Below are 13402 nucleotides of genomic sequence, written 5' to 3'. Positions count from 1 at the left end.
CTTAGGCTGCGTATACATTGCCGGCTGAGAATGCAGCTTTGTCCTTCTCCCCCCCCCCCCAATTTGGATTGAAGCTGGTTTGGGGAGGGAGGAGAACATGACAAAACTTGGCATTTACTTTTAAAATACGATGGGATAGATGCGGATTGCAGTTAACCAGCGTACACCACTTCCTTAATCCTAATCAGTCGGTGTAGTGTAAATGGGTGTATGTAAACAGCCTTAAGGGACGCGGGTGGCGCTGTGGGTTAAACCACAGAGCCTAGGGCTTGCCAATCAGAAGGTCGGCAGTTTGAATCCCCGTGACGGGGTGAGCGCCCGTTGCTCGGTCCCTGCTCCTGCCAACCTAGCAGTTCGAAAGCACGTCAAGGGCAAGTAGATAAATAGGTACCGCTGCAGCGGGAAGGTAAACGGTGTTTCCGTGCGCTGCTCTGGTTCGCCAGAAGTGGCTTAGTCATGCTGGTCACATGACCCGGAAGCTGTATGCCGGCTCCCTCGGCCAATAAAGCGAGATGAGCACCACAACCCCAGAGTCGGCCACGACTGGACCTAATGGTCAGGGGTCCCTTTACCTTTTTACACAGCGTTAATGTGTGCACTTTCTTTTCTGCATTTAGTCTAATGTTGAATGCACTGAGGGCCTTCGGTCATTGGCATGTCTTTGTTCAATGCAATAATAATAAATAATAATAATAAATTTTATTTATATCCCGCCTTCCCCAGCTGAAGCTGGGCTCAGGGCGGCTAACAACAATCAAAATAATCCAATGTTCTAAAAACATTTCATTATAAAAATTAATTAAAATCAAATTGATGGCAACCATTAAGCAAAATTCTGTGCAGATTGCCAGAGGAGGGGGTCAGAATAATAATAATTTTTATTTAAGCACACATTTTAATATATGCACACACTCAATATCACCCTTTGCCTGGCACAGACGCCCATGTTTAATCAAACAGTGAGAAAACACTGGATGCTGTGGACACAATTCAGCCAGTATTAAGCATCCTAAAGGTAAAGGGACCCCTGACCATTAGGTCCAGTCACGGACGACTCTGGGGTTGCGGTGCTCATCTCGCTTTATTGGCCGAGGGAGCCGGCGTACAGCTTCCGGATCATGTGGCCAGCATGACTAAGCCGCTTCTGGCGAACCAGAGCAGCGCACAGAAACGCCGTTTACCTTCCTGCCGGTGTGGTACCTATTTATCTCCTTGCACTTTGACGTGCTTTTGAACTGCTAGGTTGGCAGGAGCAGGGACTAAGCAACGGGAGCTCACCCCATCACAGGGATTTGGACCGCCGACCTTCTGATCGGCAAGTCCTAGGCTCTGTGCTTTAACCCACAGCACCACCTGCATCCCTATTAAGCATCCTATGCATGTCTATTTAGTACAAAGATGGGGATGCTGTGGCCCTACAGATGTTGCTGAACTCCATCTCCCCTTGACCACAGTCAGTGCGGCCAATAGTCGGGAATCATAGGAGTTGTAGTTCAACAACATCTGAGTGCCACAAGTTCCCCCAGAGGTGAATGTTTACATTCTCAGTAAAATGCATTCAAAAGAACTGAATTACCAATGATTAAAGAATCATTTTGTCTCCATCATCACGTTATATATGACCGCTCTCTCTGAACAGACTTTCTAGGCATCCATAAAAATCTGACAATTTGCTTCTAAGATCACATATAAACCTTTGTTGGTTTCTGTGTAGTGGGTAGCATGAGCAGCTAATGTACCAGACCTTCCACTTATTTTTGTCCATAAATGCTAATGAACTCACTCACTCCTGTATTTTTCATCCAATAATGCCAAGATGATGGCTTGGAAGCCTGACACGGTGAACGCTTTTCTCAAACGTAATAGGTTCTAACAATTCTAACAAATACCTTTAGAGGCAAATATTAACAGTTAAGTTTGCCAGCAATAGTTTATTTGCAGGGCTGTTGTGAGTCTTAACAGCTTTGAGACAGGCAGAAATTCAGTTGGTGAAGCTTCTCCCATTGTTGCATCTCCATATTGCAGAAAAACCTTACAGGGTAAATTTTTGCTTGCTGGAATAGGAATAGGAATCGGTGACCCTCCATATGTTATGGGACTCCAGCTCCCATCAGCCCCAGCTAGCATAGCCTATGGTCAGGCATGATGGGAGTTGTAGTCTAGCAACATCTGGAGGCCCACAAGATCCCTGTGCTAAGTGCTGCCAGAAACAAAGGTGGTGGCCTTTTCCCAGGACAAATGATCGCGTAAACAAGCCCTCGGCAATACCTCCTTCCCATTCTGCCTTCTGAATTCCTGTGCTAACTAGTAGGCCGCCTTTGCTTAGGACAGCTTTGTACAGCTCTGCATTACATGCTGACTTGGCTAATTTGTGCCCTGGTTGATCTTACCTCAGCTCAGTCAGTAAAAAGCCAGCTCTAGGGTGGGGATTTGGGGGGGGGCAAGGGATTAGCATGGCCACCATCTGTCACTAGGCCAATAATCATCAACTGAAGCAAATCCAATCATCTTGGAATGAATATATATATATATATATATATATATATATATATATATATATATAGGGTTTTTTGGTGACGTACTCAAGTCATCAGTGGGGAGCAGCTCATGGAAGCCATTTTGTGCTGGCACCCACGGCACTTATATCAATCTATGAGCACCGTCACCTCATTACGGTGTGAGGACAGACATGAGATGAGATACGACAGGGACCAATGCTGGCCTTGTGCCTTTTAAAAGGAAGCTAACTGTGAGCAGAGATACTCGCACTGGCATTTTGTCCTAGAGTTACAAAGCAACTTTGGAAGACTTGGAAAAGCTGCTGGTCAGTGGCAGAGCATCCGATGTGCATGCAGAAGGTCCCAGGTTCACTTTCCTGACATCTCCAGGTTAGGACTGAGAGAGAACTCTGCCTGAAATCCTAAAGAGTCACTGGCAACCAGTGTGTATGTAGACAATACTTGGCAAGATGGATCAATGACACGACTCGGTAAAAACAGCACTCTGCTTCCTAGGAAGATGCCACATACAAGTCAAACCACTGGTCCATCCTTCTTCTTCTTCTTCTTCTTCTTCTTCTTCTTCTTCTTCTTCTTCTTCTTCTTCTTCTTCTTCAATGATCCCTTGTAGCCAAGTAAGATTGTCTTCCATGAACGCGGTTTTAACAGTGAGTCCATAAGTGTCTGTGGAGGCTAATTCTGGATCCACACGTCCTTCCACAGTGGGGACATAGGTTTCCAGGCAGGAGTTGATCATGGTGAGGGTTTGCCAAACATGCCTTCCTCTTAGCACGATTCTCCCTTGTGTCCTGAGTTCAAGCGTCTTCAGAGCCCATGACACCTTTGGTAAAGGCTGTTCTCCAACTGGAGCTCTCGCAGGCCAGTGTTTCCCAGTTGTTGGTGTTTATACTACATTTTTTAAAGATTTGCCTTGAGAGAGTCTTTAAACCTCTTTTGTTGACCACCAGCATTGCGCTTTCCATTTTTATAAGTTCGGAATAGAGTAGTTGCTTTGGGAGACAATAATCAAGCATCTGCACAACATGACCAGTCCAACGAAGTTGATGTTGTAGAATCATCACTTCAACACTGGTGACCTTTGCTTCTTCCAGTTCACTGGCATTAGTTGGCCTGTCTTCCCAAGTGATGTGTAAAAATTTCCAGAGACACCGTTGATGGAATGTCCATGCTGAATGGCAGTGGTTCTGCAGAATATCAGGTGCAGGTCTTTCCCGTCACTTGCAATCCAATGCCCTGATCTGGAAATTTGCTCTTCCACTGGGTTACAGTGCCCAGTGGCATAGCGTGGGTTGTCAGCACCCGGGGCAAGGCAAGTAATTTGCGCCCCCTAACCCGTGGATTTGCGCCCCCTAACCCTAACCCCCAGATGTTGCGCCCGGTGCAGCCGGCCCCCCCTGCACCCCCCACGCTACGCCACTGACAGTGCCTCCCAAGATGGCGAGTGGTCCTGGGACTCATGCATGGGCCTGAGTAGATAGTAAATGCAGCCATACCTCTGGTTGTGTTCGCTTCATGTTGCGGATTTTCGGGTTGAGAATGCAGCAAACCCAGAAATGTATACTTCCAGGTTTTGCCCCGCGCATACACGCAGAAGCGCTTTATCAGGCTTTTCACACATGCAGTAGCAGCGCTCTACTTATGGACTTTTCAGGGTGCGAACGGCACCCCGAAATGGATCAGGTTCGTAAGTAGAGGTACCACTGTATGAGGAAGGACGGCCTGTGAAGGCCTTAGCTGTCTTCTGCTCTGACCAAGTAGTGGCAGAGATGCTTTCCTGAGTGTAAAATGATGGGGGAACACACTGCCAAGTGTGGTATGCACAAGTGACTTAAAGGAAGACATGTAACATCCTGTAAACAAATTGGGGTGAATAACAGACGAACACTCATTGTCCTATAACCACCCTGCAAACAAATCAGAACAAATGCTCAATAAAGATTAGATATAATCTAATTTCTATGCAAGCTTTGTGCCTGCAAATCAGGATCAATGCTCACTCAACAGGTAATCTGGAAAAGCCCTGGTTCTTTGCCAAGGCCTTCATTTATTTTTCTACTTCATAAAATTTATACACCACTTTAGTATATAACCCCCCCCCCAAAAAAACCCCTCAAAGCAGCAATGAAATTATTAACAACTATAATTTAAGGCTTTTGAAAAGTTGACGTAATAATAAACTAAAAACAGATTAAAACTCTCAGCAACTTTCTAAATATCTGGGTAGACTTACCTAAACAAAAATGTTTTTAGCAGGCACCCAATATAAAATAATAATAATAATAATAATAATAATAATAATAATAATAATAATAATAATTTTATTTATACCCCGCCCATCTGGCTGGGTTTCCCCAGCCACTCTGGGTGGCTTACAGCACATAAGAGTACAGCAAATTTGCCTGCCTGATATCAATAAGCAGGGAATTCCAAAGTGTAGGTTCTGCCATGCTAAAATATCAAGTTCTTATAAATACAGAACAGGTATTATGGGGCATCTGTAACAGCTCCAATTCCACCGATCAAAGCAGTTGAGTGGGCCCATGTGGGGTAAAGCGATCTCGTATGTGAATTGGTCCCAAGTTGTTAAGGGCTTTATATACTAATAATGACACCTTGAACCTGGCCAGGTAGGAAATTTGAACACAGGTGATAGATGCATACAAGGCCTCATTCCTGATATGTGAGAAGTATATTTTTTAGGAGATTCACCTTAGTTCTAAGTTTGCAAGTTGTTTTAAACTGTTTTTAACATTATGCTTTAACTGCTGTAACTGCACTGGGACCTCAGGGTGAAGAATGGATAAATAAAATAATACAGTGGTACCTTGGTTTTCGAACGTCTCCATTGACGAACGTTTCGGAACTCGAACACCGTAAACCCAGAGGTAAATGCTTCGGTTTTCGAACATGCCTCGGAAGTCGAACATGAAACGCAGCTTCTGTTTTGAGTTTTCCGTATTGAGTTTTCCGTTTGGAGGCTTCCATTTTGAGTTTTTGGTTTTCGAACATTTTGGAACTCGGTTTTTGCATAGCATGCACACACACACACACACATCATGATTCGCTATATCTTTCCAGTTCAAAAATTCTGAAACCGACATCACAATATAGACTTCAAACCAGTTTTGGACAATATATCAATATTTTGCCGAGCCCTAGAGTTAAGCACATGGCATCAGCATGCACATATAGTTAAACTCAATGGCTGTGCAGAGGCAAGTCAGCACATTTGGGAATGCGACGCCTTTTCCCCAGCGAAAACCCACATTCCCTTAGGGGTAACCTGGGGGGGGGGCATGCAGGCTGGTGGTGGGCAGATCAGAAGCCTGGAATGGGTGAGGCCAGAGTCAGAAGTGGTCCTGGCCCCCTCTCTGCTCTCATTCTGCCACCCTGTTTCTCTCTTGATCACCGCCATTTCTCTTGCTTTCTGCTACTACCACCCTCTCATTCATCCTCCCCACCCAGCAGACGGTCAGAGGAAGAACAGATGACAAATTACAGTTACAAATTGTAAAATCAATGAAAAATTATTTACAAAAAACCGCCATACATCTCTCTTGCTTATCCAGTCCTGGGCCAAAGAAGACAAGGCCTCCTTGGTGGTTTTTTTGAGCCCTGAGCGTCCGCCGAGACCATATAACACCGGTCTTGAAAGACCTACATTGGCTCCCAGTATGTTTCTGAGCACAATTCAAAGTGTTGGTGCTGACCTTTAAAGCCCTAAATGGCCTCGGTCCAGTATATCTGAAGGAGCGTCTCCACCCCCATCACTCTGCCCGGACACTGAGGTCCAGCGCCGAGGGCCTTCTGGCGGTTCCCTCACTACGGGAAGCCAAGTTACAGGGAACCAGGCAGAGGGCCTTCTCGGTAGTGGCACCCACCCTGTGGAACGCCCTCCCACCAGACGTCAAAGAAAACAACAACTACCAGACTTTTAGAAGACATCTGAAGGCAGCCCTGTTTAGGGAAGCTTTTAATGTTTGATGTATTACAGTATTTTAATATTTTTTTGGAAGCTGCCCAGAGTGGCTGGGGAAGCCCAGTCAGATGGGCGGGGTATAAATAAATTATTATTATTATTATTATTATTATTATTATTATTATTATTATTATTATTACTGAGCAACCCTTCTGTTAGAGAAGGCATCTCCTCCGGGTGTCCGAGCACTGCAGACCTACATAATCTAACACTGAGGCAAGGGAGCAAATGTTAAATCCAGCATGTTGGTGGGGTCACAGCTGATATTTGTGACAGACTCCGGGGCAGATGCTGCAGGATTATGGAGCCTAAAACTTCCGAACTGGCTCCTCCAGCAGGCAGAGAAAATTTAATTACTAATTTACTAATTACAAGGAGACACCCCTGTCAGCTGTTTCAAAAATCACAGCTTGGCCCTGCTGGTGCCCTGGCGTGTGGTTCAGAGAGCAGGAGGAAGGGGGGGGGGGAGTTGGGTAGCAAGGGGCAGACTCTGCCTTCTCAGGGTTATATCTTTGTCCTTGAAAAACACTTCCTTCCTGCTTTAAGTTCTCTTTCATTTTGTTAGGCTGTGCTGTGTACACACAATACCTTTAGAGCACATTCAAGGCACAATCTTTCCCTCTGAGAATTCTGGGCACTGTAGTTCATTAAGCATGAGCCAACAGTGTGACGCGGCAGCTAAAAAAGCCAATGCAATTCTGGGCTGTATCAATCGGAGTATAGCATCTAGATCAAGGGAAGTAATAGTGCCACTGTATTCTGCTCTGGTCAGACCTCACCTGGAGTACTGTGTCCAGTTCTGGGCACCACAGTTCAAGAAGGACACGGACAAACTGGAACGTGTCCAGAGGAGGGCAACCAAAATGGTCAAAGGCCTGGAAACGATGCCTTATGCGGAACGGCTAAGGGAGCTGGGCATGTTTAGCCTGGAGAAGAGGAGGTTAAGGGGTGATATGATAGCCATGTTCAAATATATAAAAGGATGTCACATAGAGGAGGGAGAAAGGTTGTTTTCTGCTGCTCCAGAGAAGCGGACACGGAGCAATGGTTCCAAGCTACAAGAAAGAAGATTCCACCTAAACATTAGGAAGAACTTCCTGACAGTAAGAGCTGTTCAACAGTGGAATTTGCTGCCAAGGAGTGTGGTGGAGTCTCCTTCTTTGGAGGTCTTTAAGCAGAGGCTTGACAACCATATGTCAGGAGTGCTCTGATGGTGTTTCCTGCTTGGCAGGGGGTTGGACTCGATGGCCCTTGTGGTCTCTTCCAACTCTATGATTCTATGATTCTAAGCATTGCTGGGAATTGTGACTCTGTGAGGAGCAAACTGCAGTACTCAGAATCCTTTCGGGGTAATGGAATATGCTCTGGATGTATGGTCTTTAAGGTTTTTCCAAAATTCCTCGTTTTTGTGACCTGCATCCCCTTGTTTCTTTTTTTATAATTTTATTACATTTTCTGTTTTACCATTTAGAATATTCATTTAGCCAACCTTAAAATATCAGCGACTTCCCATCTTCTCCTTCCATGGTTCATTTTGTATAACATAAATCCCTGCATATTTTAAATAAACCAGGCCATTCAGTATTCCATTATTACATCCACCAAAAATTATTTACACTGTTGAATTTATCTTAACGATGCCAATGTTTTCAGGTGTACACAATTTCCCCCCATATATTCAATAAACATTTTCCAATCTTCTTCAAACGTATGTTCTTCTTGTTCTCTTATTCTATATGTTGAGTCTACAAGCTGCACATATGCCATCAGTTTAAATTGCCATTCTTCTTTAGTTGGGACCTCACTCGTTTTCCATTTTTGGGCTAACGAAACACGGGCCGCAGTAGTGGCACACACAAATAACCCTTTTTGACACCTGGGAATTTCCATCTGAATTATCCCCAACCAAAAGGACTCTGTGTGTGGTTTTTTTGGAAAAGTGCTTTTAAACCATTTTTTAAAAATTCATTATAAATTAATTCCCAGTACTGCATCCCCTTGTTTCACGTGGAAGGGCTGTGGCCACCCCACCTTCCATTGTGGAGGAAACCCTGCTAAGAATAGCCTTTGGTGTGAGAACTAGGAGCAGGGTTTTACTGGGGATGGCCCCCTCTTGTTGCCTTAATTACCAAATACCTAGCATTCATTGCCAGCAAGACATGGCACAGCCTTTCCTGCAGGTCCTTAGAAAAAGATGCAACACCCCTTTTTAATTCAACCAGGCCATCAAATTTTAGACCAATGGCTATAAGGCTACCAATGGCTATTAGCCCTGATGGCCATATTCTCCTTTCACTGTTTGAGGAAGTGGTTGGGAATTGCTGGAGAGGAGAGTACTGATGTGCCCTGGATATGGGTTTCCATGGCCACCTGGTTCGCCACTGTGACTGCTGAATAGTGGAAAAGATGGACGAAGGACACAGCTCTGTTGGGTTCACAGCTCTTTATTAAAGCAGTTAGAACTGCTCCTGGAATCAGACTGACTGCAGCCTAGCTGACTGCTTTATATAATACTAAGTAAGTTGAAACAGTAACAACTCACAACTAGCTAACCAATCAGGAGCGACAGTTTTCAATCCTTCATTTACATACTGGTGGCCCTGAGTGAGAACTGCCACTAATCTTAATACATAACAGTGAGAATAGGGAGCTGGACTAGATGGTGCTTCAGCCTGAGCCAGTAGAGATCCTATGTTCTAGATCAGTGTTTCCTAAACTTGGGTCCCCACCTGTTTTTTGGGACTACAACTCCCATCATCCCTAGCTAGCAGGAACGGTGGTCAGGTATGATGGGAATCATAGTCCAAAAACAGTTGGAGACCCCAGTTTGGGAAACCCTGTTCTAGATATATTCATAACCATATCCTATCCTGTCTAGTTGAGATTTCTGCATTCCAGGGGATTAGACTAGATGTCGCTTCTGGGTCTCTTCTAACTCTACAGTTTCTAAGTTTCTGAAACTGGTGCATCCTCCAGCCAGCGATATTTGCCAAAGGTCATACACAGCCTTGTCCTTTCTGCTCTGAAGGACGGTCATGCCCTCTGTCACCCTCAGCTAAGCTGCATGTCACCCGGCTCCTGTTTCATAGATAATTAGGCCTCCTTGATTGCTGAGATCCGTTTCCCTTTATCCACCTTGCTCTGCGGCAGAAGCATGCTCTCCTGACATGATCAATGGTGTCTCCTGCACTCCGTGATAAGTGAATGACAGAGGGCTGAGGACGAGCGCTGTCAGCTCCGCTCCTGCCACTCCTGGGATCAGTGGCTGCCAGGTCAGACAAAGGCTCCAGTGGTGCTTGCAGAGCTTGGAATTAAAGTTTCATGATGTCCCAAGCATGACCTGGTGTCATCCAAACCTAATCTTTGAAGGCAAGTGTCAGCCTGGCTGCGAGGCTCCTCTCTTGACAGGATGACCCGGGCCTCCCTTAGTGTTCGCACTGTGCCATCTTCAGTCCCAGGAGAGGGAAAGGAAAGACAGCTGGGCTTTTGATTGGCGTGTTGTAAAGTGCTTCGGGGTGGTGCAGCTCCATGGGGGATGTTATGTACTGAAGTTCTCCCCCTGGGCCAGCAGGGGGATACTGTAGATAGTTTTCACTCAGGTCCACATATGCAAATAAGGGACTAAAAGTGACGTTCAGTGATTGGATAGTTACAGAAAATGGTTACTGTTGCATTCTAGTGGAGCTCTATACAGTGGTACCTCGGGTTAAGTACTTACCGTAATTCGTTCCGGAGGTCCGTACTTAACCTGAAACTGTTCTTAACCTGAAGCACCACTTTAGCTAATGGGGCCTCCTGCTGCTGCCGCGCCGCTGGAGCACAATTTCTGTTCTCATCCTGAAGCCAAGGTCTTAACCTGCAGCAATATTTCTAGGTTAGCAGAGTCTGTAACCTAAAGCATATGTAACCTGAAGCGTATGTAACCCGAGGTACCACTGTATAAGCAGGCTGGCTGAACCCTTCAGTTCAGTTCTGTTCTGGCCTGTGAATAAACAAGAGCTGTTTGAAGAATCGCTGTGTCGTCGGATATGTTCACCCACAACTTAACAGGGGGACAAAGCACTGTGGGCCCCCACAATGGGTTTTTTGAGGGGGCTGGGGGGGCATTGTTGAGGCCGAGTGCAGAGCAACGTCAGGACATCATGTCAGTCCCCCTCCCAAAGTGCTTAAGGATATGGCGCCTCTAGTGGTGGAGCTATGTGAGCAGAAGGTCCCGGGTTCAAATCCTGGCAGGAAGAACTGGGAAGCACCCCGTCGGAGTGTCCGGTGAGCTGCTGACAGACAGTGTGGACTAGGGCTTCCCAAAGTGGGGTCCACACAGACCACCTGGTGGTCGACAGCGGTGACTCTGCTGAGCGGCACATTCCTCTTCTTGTTGGCATCTGTCTGTCTCAGGAGACAATGGAGGAGGGCGCTTTGTGGGTGAAGTCATACTGTTGGAAGGCTGCAGTGTCTGCTGAGGCTGATACGGGAGAGACATGTTTTATTGCAGCTGGGGCAGATGGAGGCGTCCGGTTGTGCTGCTGCAGGCAAACCATGGTGTATCTTCTTTCTGCACGCCTCTCCTCTGGGAACTCCTGGTATAAACAATGCTGAGCTGGATGGTCCAATAGTCTAATTTGATACAAGGCAGATCATTTGGTAGAGCACAAGACTCATAATCTCAGGATCATGGGTTCAAGCCCCAAATTGGGCAAAATAATTCCTGCATTTCATGGGGTTGGACTAGATGACCTGTGTGGTCTTTTCTATGATTCTTACTTTGCCCTGCTACAACTTACTACTTATGCACTTAGTTCTACTTAGACCAAGCAGGGGAGGGGTATTTGCCCATTTTTGAGCTTCAGGACAGGGACAGGCAAAATTTAGACTATCAGGATCTACTTTGCTGCTGTTGTTTTGAAGCTAGAATCAATGATGCAGTGGTAAATTTTGAAGGGCAGAAATGCAGGCAGTTGTGTTGCCCCATTATTGCGCGCGCGCACACACACACACACACACACACCACTGAGCAGCATTACACAGTCTAATGTCCAATTTATTAAGAGCAGCATGGCTTCAATCCTGTGCAAAGCTTTCTAGGAGTAAGCTCCATTGAACTCAGGGGTGTTTACTTCTGACTATGCAGGTCCCAACTTCGCAAAAGACATGGAGCTACTTTAACAAAAGGTCTCCGGACTGCTGAAATGCAACCTTGAGCTTTTTAACCGTCTTGCAAAGAAGTATTGCCTTTTGAACTGCTAGTGTGTAGTAGGAATCCCGCATCAAAAAAAAAGGAAAGGAAAACGAGATGTAGGTCACAACATTATGATGGAAGATTGGGAAAATTTATGGAAAACTGATTTAAAATTTACAGATTGTTCCCTATTGAAGGAGAATTACATGAAGATGATGTACAGATGGTATACGACACCAGTGCAGATAGGGAAAATGTACAAAACTAGTTCAAATATATGTTGGAAGTGTAAGGAAAAGGAGGGAACATGTTATCACATGTGGTGGGATTGTAATGTAATTTAAAAAAATTGGGAAATGATATACAACGATTTGAAGAAAATGTTCCATTTAACATTTGTTAAAAAACCTGAAGCATTTATGTTAGGGATTGTAGGGAAAGATCTGTCAAAAAAGCTGGAAAACATCTTCATGTATGTGACAACGGCCGTGAGAGTTTTAATAGCACAAGGATGGAAGACTGAAGAAACCCCAACTAAAGAATCATGGCAAGAAAAAATGATGGACCATGCAGAACTGGCAAAACTGACATATAAGCTATGGGACAAGGATAACTGTGACTTTAAAGATGAATGGGAACCCTTTACAAAGTATTTGAAGATGCAACAAAGTGAACTGGACTCCTTGGCTAGCTTTGAACAAACATTCACAAACTTTTTATTGATGATAATAATCAGCTAAATAGTTTGAGGATCTATACAACTGTGTAACATGCAGAAAGCAGCATTCTTAGAGAAATCAAAGACTGGAACTGAGGGATGTGGGGTGGGGGTAGGGGTGGGGGGGTTGTGTGGGAGGGTGGGGGGAGGGAGGAAAAACGGGGGGGAGGAAATAAGGATGATATGTTTCTGGATAATATGTTTTGTTTTAATTTTGAATAAAACAAGTTTTTTTTTAAAAAAAGGAAAGGAAAACGAAAGGCAATTTTGCATCAAACCTTGACTATCCTTCTCCTCCTCTGATTTCCACCATGTCTGATAATCTGTCGCAAAACAAACTTGAAAGCTTCAATATCGCCCCACTCATTTGCGGGAGAGAGGAAAGCCCTACAGCTTCCCTCACTCCAACGGAGCATCATGCCATTGATTCTGCTTTGCAAAAAAATTAAAAAGATATCGAGCTGCACTCCCTCGCTCCCACCACCCACGACTGCCTGGGAGACCAGCATTCAAATCTTCCCTAAGCCACGAGACTCGCGGGATGACTGTCAGTCGCCATCATTCAGCCTCGCCTATCTTCCAGTGGGGTTGTTGAGGGTAAAAAGGGTGCCCCCTTTTGCTCCTGGTTGGAAAGGCAGGAAATAAATGTAACAATGATTAAAAAATAAAAAAATAAAAAAACACACACACAAACCAAACCCAACTAGATTCCAGAAACAAGAATCCAGTACAGAACTTGACAGCTGTCAGAAATACCGTTTTCCTAGGCATGAAGGCAAATTTACAAGTGGCACTAACTACCCTGACCTAGGCGAGCAGGGTGGGACTTGAAACTTGTAGACCTGGAAAAGTCTTTAGGGTTGTGAAGGCCACCCCCCCCCCCCAAGAAAGGAAAACGAATTAGCCAATGTGGGATTATCAATGCGCAGCGCCCCCTGCTGCTTATGATGGCAATTGCCACAACGAATGCCTTTGCATTGTACATGCTCTCCCAGGGAAATTTTCGTTCA

The sequence above is a fragment of the Podarcis erhardii genome (assembly GCF_964252035.2).
Source record: "Podarcis erhardii genome assembly, chromosome: 14".
Taxonomy (NCBI): domain Eukaryota; kingdom Metazoa; phylum Chordata; class Lepidosauria; order Squamata; family Lacertidae; genus Podarcis; species Podarcis erhardii.
The sequence above is the reverse complement of the archived record's forward strand: the minus strand, read 5'-3'. Positions refer to the sequence as shown.